This window comes from Hemiscyllium ocellatum, chromosome 47, assembly GCF_020745735.1.
Source record: "Hemiscyllium ocellatum isolate sHemOce1 chromosome 47, sHemOce1.pat.X.cur, whole genome shotgun sequence".
NCBI classification, from domain to species: domain Eukaryota; kingdom Metazoa; phylum Chordata; class Chondrichthyes; order Orectolobiformes; family Hemiscylliidae; genus Hemiscyllium; species Hemiscyllium ocellatum.
Genome location: NC_083447.1, coordinates 22,795,881 through 22,815,189, shown reverse-complemented (window position 1 = coordinate 22,815,189; position 19,309 = coordinate 22,795,881).

Here is a 19,309-nt window from a genome sequence, read left to right as displayed (position 1 = left end):
GATACTATGGCGCAATTAAGCCCAATCAATCCAGTTAATTTCAACATTTTTATAGTGTTGGTGGAAACCAGAGTACCCAGATGAAACCCCTGCAGACACATAGAGAATATGCAATCTCCTCACAGAGGGTCGCCTGAAGCTGGAATTGAACTAGGATCCCTGGTGCTGTGAGGTAGAGCATTAACTACTGAGCCGCTGCGACCCCCAGTCAGATGGGAAAAACTGCTCTGCAATGCACGAAGCAAGGCAGTTCAGATGTTTGACTTCAGTCACCTAGTCAGAGGCAGGAGCTTCTCGATGTACTAGCCTAGGCTCAATCATATTCAACTGCTCCTCAGGATTTCTCCATCATTGAGACAGATAAACTTATGATAAACACAACATTTATTCACAAGTCTTCGTATACTAAAACAGTCTGTGTCCTACTGTAGCAAAACCTGTTCAAAGTTCAGGCCATGGGTAACAGGTGGTAAGTAGTATTCATTCAACAAGACTCTCTAACAGGAGGAAGTTAACCCATCCTCCCTTCACATTCAATGACACTATGCTTATTCTCATGAACCAAGGAATTAGGGATATAAGATCGTAATTTGGCACCTTGGACTGCGTCACTACCTGACTTTAAAAATCTTTCTCCTCTCAGCTTAAACTTTTTCACCCCCTAGTCTTGAAATCCCCAATCCTAGTTAAAAGACAACTACCAATTAACTCTCACTATGCCCCTAATTATTTTATAAACTTCTATAAACTTCTCAACCTCCTACGCTCCAGTGAAAAAGATCCCAGCCTATTCAGCCTTTCTTTCCAACTCAAACTTTCCATACCTGGCAGTGTCTTGGTAAATCTCTTCTGAACCCTCTCCAGCTTAATCATATATGTTCTATAACTGGGAAACCAGAACTGGATACAACATTTCAGAAGAGGCCTCACCAATGACTTGTACAACCTCAACATGATATTCGAATTCTTATACTCAAAGGACTGAGCAAGAAGGCAAACGTGCCAAATGCCATTTTAACCACCTTATCTATGTGCAATGCAAACTTCAAAGCATTATGTTTGCATCACATAGAGACAGGTTGGTTAAAATGGTTGCTTTTTTCTTCATGACTATCTGAGGCCCTGGCATTAATGTATAAGCCCTACATTATGACATGCATTTATCCAGATTAAACTCCACTTGTCAATTTTCTGCCCATTTGCCCATTTGATCAAGATCCCTTTGTAATCTAAGAAAAGCTTGTCCACTGTCTGCTCTGCTGTCCAGTTTGATTCCCAAAAAAGCTTTAAACCTACCTCTTCCAGCTGGACCAAAAGCAATTTTGTAAAATAAATTGTTCTTCAACATATTGGAAGGATGTTGTGAAACTTGAAAAGGTTCAGAAAAGGTTTACAAGGATGTTTCCAAAGTTGGAGGATTTGAGATACAGAGAGAGGTTGAATAAGCTGGGGCTATTTTCTCTGCAGCATCAGAGGCTGAGGGGTGATCTTATAGAGGTTTATAAAACCATGAGTGGTATGGATAGGATGAATAGACCAAATCTTTTCCCTGGGTTGGGGGAGTCCAGAACTAGTGGCATAGGTTTAGGGTGAGAGGGGAAAACATAAAAGAGACGTAAGGGGCAACTTTTTCCCCACAGAAGGTGGTACGTGTTTGGAATGAGCTGCCAGAGGAAATGGTAGAGGCCGGTACAATTGCAACATATAAAAGGCATCTGGATGGATATATGAATAGGAAGGATTCGGAGAGAAATGGGCTGGGTGCTTGGATAGTGAGAGTGGATTGGGTTGGGATATCTAGTTGGCATGGAAAATTTGGACCGAAGGATCTGTTTCCATGCTGTACATCTCTCTGACTCTATATGTCCCACATTGCTCAATTTCATTCTCTAACCTTGTTCTCCAACTGTTGTTATCTTTTGCGTCAAATCCTGAATAGGAGAAATATTTGCAAATGAAACTTGTTAGGATAGATTGATCAATTCTCAAAGAAGTAGTAACCACTTTGAAAAAGACAGTAAGACTCTACAATGCAATTTACACAGTGACATTATGTCATAACAAATAAAAGGTACATGGTCATTTTGAAGAAAACAAACGAAGAAACATCTCACAGCAAGCTCTACAAACATGGCTGCGTGTCTGTAATTAGCAATTAATTAATTTCTCAGACAAAATAACATGCTAGAAAACAATTTACTTCAAAGAGAATAACAGAATATGTGAACACCTGCTGCGAAAACCGCTGGATAAAATAATTTTCTCATTTATCTAAACTTTTTGTAACGATCATAAATCTGTCATTTTGTAGTACATTATTTGAGTATTGTTGGAAATGACACATTGTGTAAAAACTTTTTAATTTGCACCCGTCAAGACAATTTCCAAGATCATAATGTAAATGTTGTCAACTCTGAATGAATCCTCTCATACTGTCATTCCCGGACTGCTTCAATGCAATTCGTCCATGCCGACCAGATATTCTACAATAATCCAGTCCCAGTTTGTCCATATCCCTCTAAACCCTTCCTATTCATATACCCATCCAAATACCTTTTAAATGTTGTAATTGTACTAGCCTCCACCACTTCCTCTGGCAACTCATTTTATACACGCACCACCATTCCACTGTAAAGTTGCCATTATGTTTCTTTTAAATCTTCCATTCTCACCTTAAACCAATGTCCTCTAGTTTTGGACACTACCTTGGGGAAAAATAAATCTTGACTATTTACCATAACTATGCAACTCATGATTTTATAAATCTCTATAAGGTCACCCCTCAGCCTTTGACACTCCAGGTGAAAACAGCTCCAGCCTATTCAGCCTTCCTCTATAGCTCAAACTCTCCAACGCTGAAAACATTCTTGTAACTCTTTTCCAAACCCTTTCAAGTTTAATAATATCTTTTCTGTAGCTCGGAGGCCAGAATTGAGCACAGTGTTCCAGAAGTTGTCTAATCAATGTCCTATACAGCTACAATACGACTAACCGGCGCTTGTTTTTGGCTAGCATGACATGCTAGGCCAGACGGCCTTTTACTGGGTAATAGATTTCCATGACTCTATGACTATGACTGTAATACTTCGCATCTATTGTATGACACAAATAAATCTGTCTTACTCCACCCTGTATCTCGATCAGTCTGAATCCAAATCAATGTCCAGTTCTCTTTTGTTAGACCTTTTGAGTTGTGGATGAAGAATGTTTTTCCTGTTTCCTCCACGGCCTTGATTCAAACCCACACTTCACTGTCCCATAATAAGAATAACTGAACACAAATTAGTCCCACAGCCCCAATTCCTCTTCTTTGTATTGTATCAAATCATAGTATCTTCAACAGCTGCGTCCATGAAATTACCTTGAATAACAATATGAAAGAATAGAATAGAATAAAACAGAATAAGACCAGTTTTTAAAATCTTGCCAGTTCACCAGACCACCATGGAATGTGGACTTGTGCAACTGGACTATGGGGTATTATAATCGCCTAATGATAGTCATGAAATTCAAAACTATTTGGGTTATCTGTAGATGAGCACCAAAGCAAAGTAGGAAATCAGCAACAAACAGACAAAAGTGTTCGGTGATAGTAGGTATTCGATAATTTAATGAAGCATTCAGCATATAAATTAACATCGGACAAAGGACATTTCTAACTAAGTAGACACTGGCATTCAGAATGGAATGACTATGCCCTGTATCGGAACAGACATTTAATGAAGCAAGCTTCGGGAGGAGATGATATGCATGCTTTGTGACTGGACCAACAATCCTGAAGCCCATGTAAGTGCTTGGGTCATGAATGTCAAGCCTATCAAACGTCTGTGATGAAATTATGAAATCATAATCGATTTTTGTAAAAACACAACTGGTTCATAAATTTATTCAAAGGTAATAAAATCAATCTTCCTTACCTGGAATGACTTACCATAGCAATGTGTTTGATTCTGAAATGCCTGAAAAAGTCCTATTAAGGATGATACGGACTGGATAAAATTAGCAACACCCATGGAAAGGAAATAGTGTAATAAGTTTACATTAAGAGGAGTTGTTGAATATACCATGAATACGTTAATAAAAAAAATGTGGTTTCGTTTCCACAATCAATTAGTATTGTTCACAAATGAATGGATTCTGAAATCCATAAGGGATTTGACACACAGGATTCAAATTTGGATTTTCAGTTGGAAAAAATAAATTATCATTGCATGGTGATGAAATGCAACGATTATACACATACAATGGCCAGTGCAAATTTACAAAGGATTCAGACTAGTTATCAATGAAGTCTAAATTTCTAATGTTTACCAATAATGAAATGTTTAATCTGCAACAGACTGTGCATTTATTTATGCATGAATGGACACTGACATACTCAATGTGTCGGCAATGTCTGTATTGAATGCACACCAAAACACACAGTGTATGGATTACACTTAGGTAGGATTTGATACTGGAATATGCAAAGAATTAATACTGTCAATCCAGAAATTGGGTTTGGGGGTAGAAGTGTCGATCCACTCAGTTGGACAGACAACCGGTTTGCAATGCAGAGTGATGCCAACAGCATGGGTTTAACTCTCAAAACAGCTGATGTTTCCATTAAGGCTCTGCTACTTAACTCCTCCCCTCATTTAGAGCCATGTTGGCTCTCAGGTTAACCACCACCACATGACAGAACTGTCCTATGGTACAATAGGACATTGTCAGTTTTAGCTTTACTTACAAAAATGAGCAGTGAATCAGACAACAGATTTATAATATTTACTTAAAATGGTTGAAGGATTTATATATCATTATGCTCTAACATAGAAAATGAATTAATATTATCTAGGCCGTGTTGGGCACTGGAACATGATTTATACATTGAAATGGACTAAACTATGGTATGCATTATGTGCTGATAATTGTAATTTTTGTTTATTTGTTCACGGGATGTGGGCAGCATTCGCCAGAACAGCATTTAATGCCTATTCCCTAATTACCAAGAGAGCAATTCAGAGTCACTCAGACCAGGTAAGGACAGCAGTTTCCAGAGGTCTTGCTTAATTGAATACAAATGTCACCATTTCCACAGAGGAACATTAAAAGGGTTGTCTTTGTTAATGATCAAGTGATAATACAACTGATCCATCACCTCCCATATGGAAATGAAAATGAATTCTATCATGTTAAGAGAAATTTTGTGACTTGAATTGAATTTATTGCCACGTGTACCCATGCACAGTGAAAAGCTTTGTCCTGCAAGCAACACAAGCAGATCACATCATTAAACAGCACAGATATTTAAATAATAGATAACCAGCTGAAAAAACAAAGACAAACGTATAGGTGTATGTTAAGGGTTTGTGAGTCCATTCAGTCTTCTAACAAAAGGAGGATAGAAACCGTTGTGAAAATAGTTGGTCCATGTGTTCAGGCCTCTGTACCTTCTCCGCGATGGTAAAGTTTGTAGAAAAACATTGCCACGGTAGGATGGATCTTTGAGAATGCTGGCGGCAATTTCCTTGACAGCTAGCCAAATAGATGGATTCTATTGACGGGAGGTGGACCTTTGTGATTGTCCCTGTAATCGTCTCTGATATTGAATGGTGCAGTTGCATACCAGGTAGTGATACATCCAGATAGAATGCTCTCGATGCCACACCCATAAAAGTTGGCAAGTGTATTCATCGTCATGCCAAATTTTCTCAGCTGCCTGAGGATGAAGAGATGTTGTTGGGCCTTTCTAACCAGTACGTCTGCATGAAGAGTCCAAGAACGTTTGTTGTAGATGAAAATTCCCAGGAGCTTGACATTTTCCACTCGTTCTACCTTTGTGCTGCTAATGCGTAGGTCGGGGGCGGAGCATGAGTAACATCCCGCCGAAAGTCAATAATGAGTTCCTTAGTTTTGCCAGCATTGAGAGTTAGGTTGTTCTCAGTGCGACATTTCTTCCAGGTCTTCCAACTCCTGTCTTTAGTCTGTCTCATTGCAATCTGAGCTTCTACCGACTCCGGTAGTGCCATCAGCGAACTTGTAAATGGCATTAGTCTGCTATTTGGCGAGCCAGTCATGGGTATACAGTGAGTACAGTAGGGGGCTGAGTACGCACCCCTGTGGGGCTCCAGTATTGAGCGTTAGTGTGGATGAAATAATAATAATACTACAATAATACTACAATAGTAACTGTAATGGAAAATGAAATGGAAAAGTGTTAATAAATTTCATCTCGGAATAAATAGTAAAATCTAAAATACATAGATACTGCAATACCATTGATAGTCGTAGAGGAGGCGCTGCAAGACTGGAGGTTGTCTAATGTGTTGCAACACTTTAAGAAGGATGATAAGTACAAGCCAGGGAAATACAAACCAGTGAGCATGACGTCAGTGGCGAGCAAGTTGGAGGGAATCCTGAGAAAGAGGATGTACATGTACTTGGAAAGGCAAAGACTGATTAGAAATAGTCAAGATGGCTTTGTGCGTGGAAAATCGTGTCTCACAAATTTGATTGAGTTTTTTGAAGAAGTAACAAAGAGGATTGATGAGGGGAGAGTGGTAGATATCCTCTATATGGACTTTGGTAAGGCGTTCAACAAAGCTCCCCATGGGAGACTGGTTCGCAAGGTTAGATCTCACGGAATAAAGGGAGAACTAGTCATGTGGATACAGAACTGGCTCAAAGGTTAAAAAAAAAAGGTTGGTGGTGGAGAGTTGTTTTTCAGACTGGAGGCCTGCGAACAGTGGAGTGCCACAAGGAACGCTGCTGGGTACTCTACATTTGTCATTTACATAAATGATTTGGGTGTGAGCAGAAGAAGTACACGGGTGGCACGGTGGCACAGTAGTTAGCACTGCTGCCTCATAGCATCAGAGACCCTGGTTCAATTCCCTCCTCAGGCAACAGTGTGGAGTTGGCACATTCTCCCCGTGTCTAAATGGGTTTCCTCTGTGTGCTGCGGTTTCTTCCCACCGTCCAAAGATGTGCAGGTTAGGTGAATTGGCCATGTTAAAATTGCCTGCAATGTTAAGTGAAGGAGCAAATATAGGGGATGGAGTCTGGATGGGTTGCTCTTCGGAGTGTCTATTTTAGAATAGACAGTGAAATTTATCATTTGCTTATTCTATTTTATAGTTCAATATTTCTAATGTCCATATTGTAAAGAATACTGAAAACTAAAATGCGCTCAAAATGTTGATAAAAGATTAATGCTGTAATAGATAAGACATGATAAGTGAGTGAGAATCTTACCAAAGTCCATATAGAGGATATCTACCACTCTCCCCTCATCAATCCTCTTTGTTACTTCTTCAAAAAACTCAATCAAATTCGTGAGACACGATTTTCCACGCACAAAGCCATCTTGACTATCCCTAATCAGTCTTTGCCTTTCCAAGTACATGTACATCCTCTTTCTCAGGATTCCCTCACTCATGAGTGAGAATTTTCTTATGAGTGAGAAAAATAATTTAGTAGCATAATGGCTTAATGGATCTTCAGTGACAGTAGACAATGCAATTCATAAAATCTGTATATCATGAAGATATGTTTAATTAGAGAAAATTTAAATTGAAAGCACAATTAGATTGATAATGGAATAGTTTCTTGCAATATAAAGCTTTCAGTTTCACTGTGTATTAGTAGTTACTGGGTAGTAATGTTCACTAAATAGACTAATAAGGTTGAAATATGAAGAGTAATTTGCTTGTAGAACTTATTGTACAAGATGAAGGCAGAGTGCTGATTACCCGTAAGTCTATTGGTAAAGCCAGTACATGGATATTGCAGCAGCTTGATGATGACCGGCCTGTAACTGCAAAAGTTTCATTACATTTAAATCAGGCACATATTGACAAAGGAGAAAGTGAGGACTGCAGATGCTGGAGATCAGACCTGAAAATGTGTTGGTGGAAAGGTGCAGCAGGTCAGTCAGCATCCAAGGAGCAGGAGAATCGACGTTTAGGGCATGAGCCCGTCTTCTCATTTCCCCTCCCACCCCCCCACCTTGCCTCAGTCAAATCTCTCGAATTCAGCACCGCCTTCCAAACCTGCAATCTTCTTCCTGACCTCTCAGCCCCACACCATCTCCGGCCTATCACCCTCACCTTTACCTCATTCCACCTATCGCATTTCCAACGCCCGTCCCCAAGTCTCTCCTCCCTACCTTTTATCTTAGCCTGCTGGACACGCTTTCCTCATTCCTGAAGAAGGGCTCATGCCTGAAACGTCGATTCTCCTGCTCCTTATTTTTGATGCCGACCACTATTGATGCCAATATACCGACCACTGCAACGGACAGCTGGAACTGACAACAGGAAGCGTCAGATTCAACCACTGCAAATGCCGGAGGAAAGATCACAGAAGCGCTTCAGTGGAGTTTATCTCATGATTTCATAGCTCGAGCTTAACGCATAAATTCAAGAAATCAAACTGCATTCAGTCATTCAATGAAACAAAGTGCATCTGTCAATTCAATGAGTAGAGTGTATCTCATAAATTCAATATCACGAGCTGAGCGTATTACATTCAACGAAACAAACTTCATTTTTTCGTCCATGTATTCATCTTTCAATCGTACAATTAAAGAATCAAACGTTATTTACTGTTTCCATGAAATAATACCTTCCAACTGCATTCATTCAATGAATCAAACTGCTCTCAGACATTAAATGAAAGAAGCTGCACGTTTGACTTCAATGTATGGAGGTTATCTCATGATGTCAATGCTTCGAGCTCAATGCATGCTTTCAATGAAACAAATTGCATACATTCATTCATTGAAACACACTTCAATGAATAAAATGTTATTCATTGTTTAAATAAAACGAACGCAAAGCTTTCATTCTTCTATGATTCAAACTGCACTCAGTAAGTTAATGATACTAACTGGACGTTTGAATTCAATGTGTGGAGCGTATCTCATGATTTCAATGTCTCGAGCTTAACGCATTCATTCAATGAATCAAACTGCACACATTTCTTCAAAGAAATTTCTTCAAAGTCCTTCATTGAAGCAAAGTGAACGTCAATTCCACGTCAATTCAATGAAAAGAGCTGGTCTCATAAATTCAATGTCTCGAGGTTATCACATTGCTTTCACCTCATTCTTTCATTGATTCAACTTTCAGACAATCAAAGAATCAAACGTAATTTATTGTTTCAATGAAAGAAACTCAAAACCCTCATTTAATCAATCCAACTGCATTCATTCAATGATTCAAACTGCACTCAGTCATTCAATGAAAAAAAACTGCACGTTTGAATTCAGTGTGTGGAGCTTATCTCGTGATTTCAATGTCATGAGCTTAACGCTTCATGCAATGAAACAAACTGCATATATTCATTAACTGATACACACTTCAATCGTATATTCAATAAATCAAATGTTATTCAAAGTTTCAGTGAAACAAAGGCCAAACTTACATGCAGTGAATCCAACGGTATGCATTCTTCAATGAATCAAACCGCATGTTTTAATGCAATGAGTAGAGCTTATCTCACGAATTCAATATCTCAAGATCAATGCATTCATTCACAGAAACAATCTGCATGCTTTCGTTTATTGAAACGTACATCCATATTACAACAAATGAATCAAGCGTTGTCCATTGATTCAATGTAACACATTTCCAACATTCATTGAATGATTCCAATTGCAAGCATTCATTCAAAGTATCAAACTGCACTCAAAGAAGCATGAATCTCACGAATTCAATGACTCGAGCAGAACGCATTCATTCAATGAAGCAAACTTCATTCATTCTTTCAGAGAAACAAACTGCACGTTTGAATTCAATGTGTGGAGGTTATCTCGTGATATCGAAGTGAATTAAACAAGCTGCATTCATTCGTTCAATTAAACAAACTGCACTCAGTCATTCAATGAAACAAAGTGCACGTATCAATTCAATGAGTAGAGCTTATCTTATAAACTCAATGTCTCAAGCTTATCGCATTGCATTGAATGAAACAAACTTCATTTTTCCATCCATTGACTTAACATTCAGTCGTACAATCAAAGAATCAAACTTTATTTATTGATTCAATGAAAGAAATCTAACACCTTCATTGAATGAGTTCAAATGCATTCATTCAATGAATAAATCTGCATTCAAGTCATTGAATGAAACAAAACTCACGTTTGAATACAATGTGTGCGCCTTATCTCATGGTTTCAATGTCTTGAGCTTAGCGCATTAATTAAATGAAACAAACTGCATACATTTATTCACTGAAACACACTTCAACCGTATATTCAACTGAATCAAACGTTATACTTTGTTTCAATGAAAGAAACTTCCAACTTCCAATTCATTTGTATGTACAAATGAATTGAATACAACTGCATGTATTGTTCAATAAATTAAACTGCACTCATTCTACGATTGTAGTTTGCTCCGGTGAATGAATGCTGTGCAGTGTGATTTGTTGCAAGAACGAATGCACTTGGATGCATTGCATGAATGTGTTCACTTTGTTTCATTCCATCAGTGAGTAACGTTCAATTCATTGAATGTACGATTCATGCTTGATTCAGTGAATAAATGATTGCAGTTTGTTTCATTGATTGAATGTGTTAAGCTCTCGATATTGAATTAATGGGATAAGCACTGAATGATTGAATGAACTTTGACTCATTGAATGAACGAATGCAGTTGGATTTCTGAAATGAATGTGTAAGGTTTCTTTGATTGGATCAATAAATAATGTTTAATTCTTTGTATGTACAAATGAAGTCTGGATCAATGTATGACCGAATGGAGTTTGTTTGATTGAAAGAATGCCTTAAGCTCGACGCATTGAATTCATGAGATTATCTCTAATCATTTAATTAACTCGTGCAGTTTGTTTCATGGAATGACTCAGTTTGATTCAATGAATGAATGCCGTAAGTTTCACTGAGTAGAATTCATGAGATAAGCTCTACTCTTTGATTTAACTCGTGCAGTTTCTTTCTATGAACGACTGAGTGCAGTTTGATTTATTGAAGAATGCATGCAGTTGGATTCTTCATGAAATTTTGCGTTTGTTTCATTGAAACAATGAATAACGTTTGATTCGTTGAATATCCGATTGAAATGTCTTTCAGTGAATGATGCGCGCAGTTTGTTTCCACGAAAGAATGCATTCGGCTCTACGCATTGAATTAAAATGTGCAGTCTGTTTCTCTGAATGAATCTGAATGTATTCATTGAGTTAAGCTCGAGACATTGAATTACTGGCAGAAGCTCAACTCATTGAATTGAAACGTGCATTGAATGAATGTATGCAGTTGGATTCATTAAATGAACGTCTTAAGTTTGTTTCGTGAAATCCATTATATGTTCTACTCATTGAATTAACACGTGCAGTTTGTTTTATTGAATGAATAAGTGTTGTTTGAAACATTGAATGAATGCATGCAGTTGGAATCAGAACATAAATGTTGGAAGTTTGTTTCATTGTATCAATGAATAAGGTTTGATTCATGGAATATACGATTGAAGTGTGTATCAGTACATGAATGCATGCACTTTGTTTCCATTAATGAATGTGTTAAACTGAAGACATTGAATTCATGACTTAAGACGTTCATTTAATGAATCCAACTGCATACATTCATTCAATGCACGTTTTAATTCAATGAGTAGAGCTTCGGCCAGTAATTCAATGTCCCGAGCTTAACATATTCACACAATGAATACATTGAATCATTCAGATTCATTCAGACAGCTTAGCACATTCATTCACTGAAACATAATTCAATCGTATATTCCATGAATCAAACGTTATTCATTGATACAATGAAGCAAACTTCCAACATGAATATTCTGATTCCAACTGCATGCATTCATTCAATGTTTCAAACAGCACTTATTCATTCAATGAAGCAAACTAAACGTGTTAATTCAATGGGTAGAACATATACGATTAATTCAATGTCTTGTGCTTAACGCATTCGTTCAATAAAACAGCCGGCTCTCATTCGTTCACCAAATCAGACATCATGGGTACATTCGATGAATCGAATATTATTCATGGATTTAACGCATTAATACTCATTGTATTAAAACGTATGGTTTGTATCATTGAATGAATGAGTGCAGTGTGATTCATTGAAGAATGCCTGCTGTTGCATGCATTTCATGAAAATTTTGAGTCTTTGAAACAATGAACGACGTTTGATTCATTGAATGTACGATTGAATTATGTTTCAGTGAATGAATGTGCTAAGCTCCAGACATTGATATCATGAGAAAACCTTCACACATTGAAATTAACCGTACAGTTCGGTTTTATTCAATGACTGAGTGAAGTTTGATTCATCGAAAGAATGCAGTTGGATTCATGAAACGAAGATGTTAGGTTTCATTCCCTGTATAAATAAATAAGGTTTGATACCTTGATTGTACGAATGAAATGTGTTTCAGTGAACGAATATATGCACTTTGTTTAATTGAATGAATGCATGAGGCTCGAGATATTGAAATCATGAGATACGTTGCACGCATTGAATTCAAAGGTGCAGTTTGTTTCTTTAAACGAATACCTGCTGCTGGAATCATGGTAAAAATGTTGGACGTTTGTTTGAATGAATCAATTAATAACGTTTGATTCATTGAATATACGATTAAAGTGTGTTACACTCAATGAATGCATGCTGGTTGTGTCATTGATGAATACCTTTACCTCGAGATATCGAACGCATGAAACAAGCTCTTCTCGTCGAAGTAATGCATTCAATTTGTTTCATTTATTGACTGAGTGCAGTTTCTTTCTTTGAATGTGTGCAGTTTGATAGATAGAATGAATGCGTGCAAGTTGCAATCATTACATGAATTTTGGAAGTTTGATTCATTGAATCAATGAATAACGTTTGATTCATGGAATGTATGATCGACGTGTGTTTCAGAGAATGAAAGCATACAGTTTGTTTCCGTGAATAAATGTCATTAACTTGATGAGATAATCTCTACTCATTTTATTACAACGTGCAGTATGTTTCATGGAATGAATGAGTACAGTTGGATGCATTGAAGAATGCCTATTGTTGTATTCATTACATGAAAGATTTGAAACAATGAACAACGTTTGATTCATTGAATGTACGATTGAATTGTGCTTCAGTGAATGAATATGCTAATCTCCAGAGATTGATATCATGAGAAAACCTCCACACATTGAATTTAACCGTTCATTTGGTTTCATTCAATGATTGAGTGCAGTTTGATTCATCGAATGAACGCAGTTGGATTCATGGAAGGTAGGTGTTAGGCTTCATCCACTGTATAACTAAATAACGTTTGATACTTTGATTGCATGATTGAAGTGTGTTTCAGTGAATGAATGTATGCAGTTTGTTGAATTGAATGAATGCGTTCGGCTCGAGATATTGAAACCATGAGATAAGCTCCACACATTGAATTGAAACGTGCAGTTTGTTTCATTGAACAAATGAATGTAGTTTGTTTCATTAAACGAATGCATTTTGCTCGATCATGGAATCCGTGTGATGCATGTTTCTTTGAAACTATGAGTGCAGTTTGATACATGCTGTTGAAATCATTACATGAGTGTTGGAAATTGTTTTCAATGAATCAATGAATACCGTCTGATTCATTGAATGTGCGATTGACGTGTGTTCACTGCATGGCTGCCTTCAGTTTGAATGCCTAAAATTCGAGACAACGAATTTATGAGACAAGCTTTACTCACTGAATTAACTCATACAGTTTGTTTCAGTGAATTAACGTATGCAGTTTGTTTCACTGAACGATTGCGTTGATCTCGAGACATTGAAACAACGATATAAGCTCCACACCTTGAATTCAAATGTACAGTTGTATTCATGAATGAATGCAGTTGAATTCCCTACATTAAGGTGTTTGGTTTCATTCATTGTTTCAACAAATAACGTTTCATTCTTTGATTGTAGGATTGAAAGTGGAATTAATGGTGAAAGAATGAAGTGTGTTTCGTTGAATGAAATGAGTTAAGATCGAGACATTGAATTCATGAAACAAGCTCTTCATATTGAATTGACTTTGTGACATTGAATAACTGAGTGCATTTTCTTACTTTGAATGAATGTGTGCACAGTGACTGTTGTTGTCTCTCATATACAAAGGAATTGCTGTTTCCTACGAGATAAACAGGGACTGCTGTTCTCTGTAAGATATATAGGACCTGCTGTTCTCTCTCATATACACAGGTGTACCTGATCATTGTATGACACACTGGAAACTCCTATTCCTTATAAGCTGCATAGGCACTGCTGATTTTAACAAATATAACAGACGGGTACTGATGTTCTCACTCATGACTCACTCACTTCGATACTCAAAAAGATCCACAGGGTGTGCTGTTCTCACTCATATACACAGGCATTGTTGTTCATTGTATGATACACGGGGACTCATGTTTTCTATGAGACACAGGCACTGCTGTTTTTTATTAGATGCCCAAAGCCTGCTGTTCTCCAAAATATGCAGAGTGACTGCTGTGTCTTCTCATGTACAACTGCGCTGCTGTTCCCTATAAGAATACACAGTTACTGCTGTTCAATCTCAGATACTCACGCACTGTTGTTTTCTGTGAAATGCAGAGGCACTTCCATTCTTACTCATATACATTGGCACTGTTGTTCTCTACAACAGTCTCAGGAACTGCTGTTCTCTCTCATATACAGGCATTGCTGTTTCCTGTAAGATACACAAATCTGCTGTTCTCATTCATGTACAACGGCACAGCTGTTCTGCATAAGCACTGCTGATCTCTGTGTATCTCTCTCAGATGCACAGGCACTGCTGTTCTATATAAGATACACAGGAACTTCCATTCTTACTTTTATAAACAGGCACGGCTGTTCTCAACAACATCCTCAGCGACTGCTGTTCTCTTTCATATACAGGCATTGCAGTTTTCGGAATGATTTCAAATATTGCTGTTCTCACTTATGTAGTCAGACACTGCTGCTCACGGTAAGATACTCAGAGATTGCTGTTGTATAAACGATACACAGAGACTACTGTTCTGTCTCATCTCCACCGGCACTGCCATTGTCTATGTGAATTTATGATTGAAGCTCTACTCATTGACTTGCACTGTGTTTCATTGAATGACTGAGTTAAGTTTCTTTCATCGAATGAATGCGTGCAGTTCGATTCATTGAATGAATGCGTTAACCTAGAGATATTGAAATCATGAGATAAGTTGCACACATTGAATTCAAAGGTGCAGTTTGTTTCTTTGAACGAATACCTGCTGTTGGAATCATGATAAAAATGTTGGAAGTTTCTTTGAATGAATCAACTAATAACGTTTGATTCATTGAATTTACGATTAAAGTGTGTTACACTGAATGAATGCATGCTGGTTGTGTCACTGATGAATGCCTTTACCTCGAGATATCGAACGCATCAAACAAGCTCTTCTCGTTGAAGTAATGCATTCAATTTGTTTCATTTATTGACTGAGTGCAGTTTCTTTCTTTGAATGTGTGCAGTTTGATACATAGAATGAATGCGTGCAAGTTGCAATCATTAGATGAATTTTTGAAGTTTGATTCATTGAATCAATGAATAACGTTTGATTCATGGAATGTATGATCGACGTGTGTTTCAGAGAATGAATGCATACAGTTTGTTTCCGTGAATGAATGTCGTTAACTTGATGAGATAATCTCTTCTCATTTTATTACAACGTGCAGTACGTTTCATGGAATGAATGAGTACAGTTGGATGCATTGAAGAATGCCTGCTGTTGGATTTATTACATGAAAGTTTTGAGTCTGTTTCTTTGAAACAATGAACAACGTTTGATTCATTGAATGTACGATTGAATTGTGCTTCAGTGAATGAATGTGCTAAATTCCAGACATTGGTATCATGAGAAAACCTCCACACATTGAATTTAACCGTTCATTTGGTTTCATTCAATGATTGAGTGCAGTTTGATTCATCGAATGAACGCAGTTTGATTCATGGAGGGTAGGTGTTAGGTTTCATTCATTGTATAACTAAATAACGTTTGATACTTTGATTGCATGATTGAAGTGTGTTTCAGTGAATGAATGTATGCAGTTTGTTGAATTGAATGAATGCGTTCGGCTCGAGATATTGAAACCATGAGATAAGCTCCACATATTGAATTGAAACGTGCAGTTTGTTTCATTGAACAAATGAATGTAGTTTGTTTCATTAAACGAATGCATTTTGCTCGATCATGGAATCCGTGTGATGCATGTTTCTTTGAAACTATGAGTGCAGTTTGATACATGCTGTTGAAATCATTACATGAGTGTTGGAAATTGTTTTCAATGAATCAATGAATACCGTCTGATTCATTGAATGTGCGATTGACGTGGGTTCACGGCATGGCTGCCTTCAGTTTGAATGCCTAAACTTCGAGACAACGAAATTATGAGACAAGCTTTACTCATCGAATTAACTCATCCAGTTTGTTTCAGTGAATTAACGTATGCAGTTTGTTTCACTGAACGATTGCGTTGATCTCGAGACATTGAAACAACGATATAAGCTCCACACCTTGAATTCAAATGTACAGTTGTATTCATGAATGAATGCAGTTGAATTCCCTACATTAAGGTGTTTGGTTTCTTTCTTTGTTTCAACAAATAACGTTTCATTCTTTGATTGTAGGATTGAAAGTGGAATTAATGGATGAAAGAATGAAGTGTGTTTCGTTGAATGAAATGAGTTAAGCTCGAGACATTGAATTCATGAAACAAGCTCTTCATATTGAATTGACTTTGTGACATTGAATAACTGAGTGCATTTTCTTACTTTGAATGAATGTGTGCACAGTGACTGTTGTTGTGTCTCATATACAAAGGAATTGCTGTTTCCTACGAGATAAACAGGGACTGCTGTTCTCTGTAAGATATATAGGACCTGCTGTTCTCTCTCATATACACAGGTGTACCTGATCATTGTATGACACACTGGGAACTCCTATTCCTTATAAGCTGCATAGGCACTGCTGATTTTAACAAATATAACAGACGGGTACTAATGTTCTCACTCATGACTCACTCACTTCGATACTCAAAAAGATCCACAGGGTGTGCTGTTCTCACTCATATACACAGGCATTGTTGTTCATTGTATGATACACGGGGACTCATGTTTTCTATGAGACACAGGCACTGCTGTTTTTTATTAGATGCCCAAAGCCTGCTGTTCTCCAAAATATGCAGAGTGACTGCTGTGTCTTCTCATGTACAACTGCGCTGCTGTTCCCTATAAGAATACACAGTTACTGCTGTTCAATCTCAGATACTCACGCACTGTTGTTTTCTGTGAAATGCAGAGGCACTTCCATTCTTACTCATATACATTGTCACTGTTGTTCTCTACAACAGTCTCAGGAACTGCTGTTCTCTCTCATATACAGGCATTGCTGTTTCCTGTAAGATACACAAATCTGCTGTTCTCATTCTTGTACAACGGCACAGCTGTTCTGCATAAGCACTGCTGATCTCTGTGTATCTCTCTCAGATGCACAGGCACTGCTGTTCTATATAAGATACACAGGAACTTCCATTCTTACTTTTATAAACAGGCACGGCTGTTCTCAACAACATCCTCAGCGACTGCTGTTCTCTTTCATATACAGGCATTGCAGTTTTCGGAATGATTTCAAATATTGCTGTTCTCACTTATGTAGTCAGACACTGCTGCTCACGTTAAGATACTCAGAGATTGCTGTTGTATAAACGATACACAGAGACTACTGTTCTGACTCATCTCCACCGGCACTGCCATTGTCTATGTGAATTTATGATTGAAGCTCTACTCATTGACTTGCACTGTGTTTCATTGAATGACTGAGTTAAGTTTCTTTCATCGAATGAATGCGTGCAGTTTGATTCATTGAATGAATGCGTTAACCTAGAGATATTGAAATCATGAGATAAGTTGCACACATTGAATTCAAAGGTGCAGTTTGTTTCTTTGAACGAATACCTGCTGTTGGAATCATGATAAAAATGTTGGAAGTTTCTTTGAATGAATCAACTAATAACGTTTGATTCATTGAATTTACGATTAAAGTGTGTTACACTGAATGAATGCATGCTGGTTGTGTCACTGATGAATGCCTTTACCTCGAGATATCGAACGCATCAAACAAGCTCTTCTCGTTGAAGTAATGCATTCAATTTGTTTCATTTATTGACTGAGTGCAGTTTCTTTCTTTGAATGTGTGCAGTTTGATACATAGAATGAATGCGTGCAAGTTGCAATCATTACATGAATTTTGGAAGTTTGATTCATTGAATCAATGAATAACGTTTGATTCATGGAATGTATGATCGACGTGTGTTTCAGAGAATGAATGCATACAGTTTGTTTCCGTGAATGAATGTCATTAACTTGATGAGATAATCTCTACTCATGTTATTACAACGTGCAGTACGTTTCATGGAATGAATGAGTACAGTTGGATGCATTGAAGAATGCCTGCTGTTGGATTTATTACATGAAAGTTTTGAGTCTGTTTCTTTGAAACAATGAACAACGTTTGATTCATTGAATGTACGATTGAATTGTGCTTCAGTGAATGAATGTGCTAAATTCCAGACATTGGTATCATGAGAAAACCTCCACACATTGAATTTAACCGTTCATTTGGTTTCATTCAATGATTGACTGCAGTTTGATTCATCGAATGAACGCAGTTGGATTCATGGAGGGTAGGTGTTAGGTTTCATTCATTGTATAACTAAATAACGTTTGATACTTTGATTGCATGATTGAAGAGTGTTTCAGTGAATGAATGTATGCAGTTTGTTGAATTGAATGAATGCGTTCGGCTCGAGATATTGAAACCATGAGATAAGCTCCACATATTGAATTGAAACGTGCAGTTTGTTTCATTGAACAAATGAATGTAGTTTGTTTCATTAAACGAATGCATTTTGCTCGATCATGGAATGCGTGTGATGCATGTTTCTTTGAAACTATGAGTGCAGTTTGATACATGCTGTTGAAATCATTACATGAGTGTTGGAAATTGTTTTCAATGAATCAATGAATACCGTCTGATTCATTGAATGTGCGATTGATGTGGGTTCACGGCATGGCTGCCTTCAGTTTGAATGCCTAAAATTCGAGACAACGAAATTATGAGACAAGCTTTACTCATCGAATTAACTCATCCAGTTTGTTTCAGTGAATTAACGTATGCAGTTTGTTTCACTGAACGATTGCGTTGATCTCGAGACATTGAAACAACGATATAAGCTCCACACCTTGAATTCAAATGTACAGTTGTATTCATGAATGAATGCAGTTGAATTCCCTACATTAAGGTGTTTGGTTTC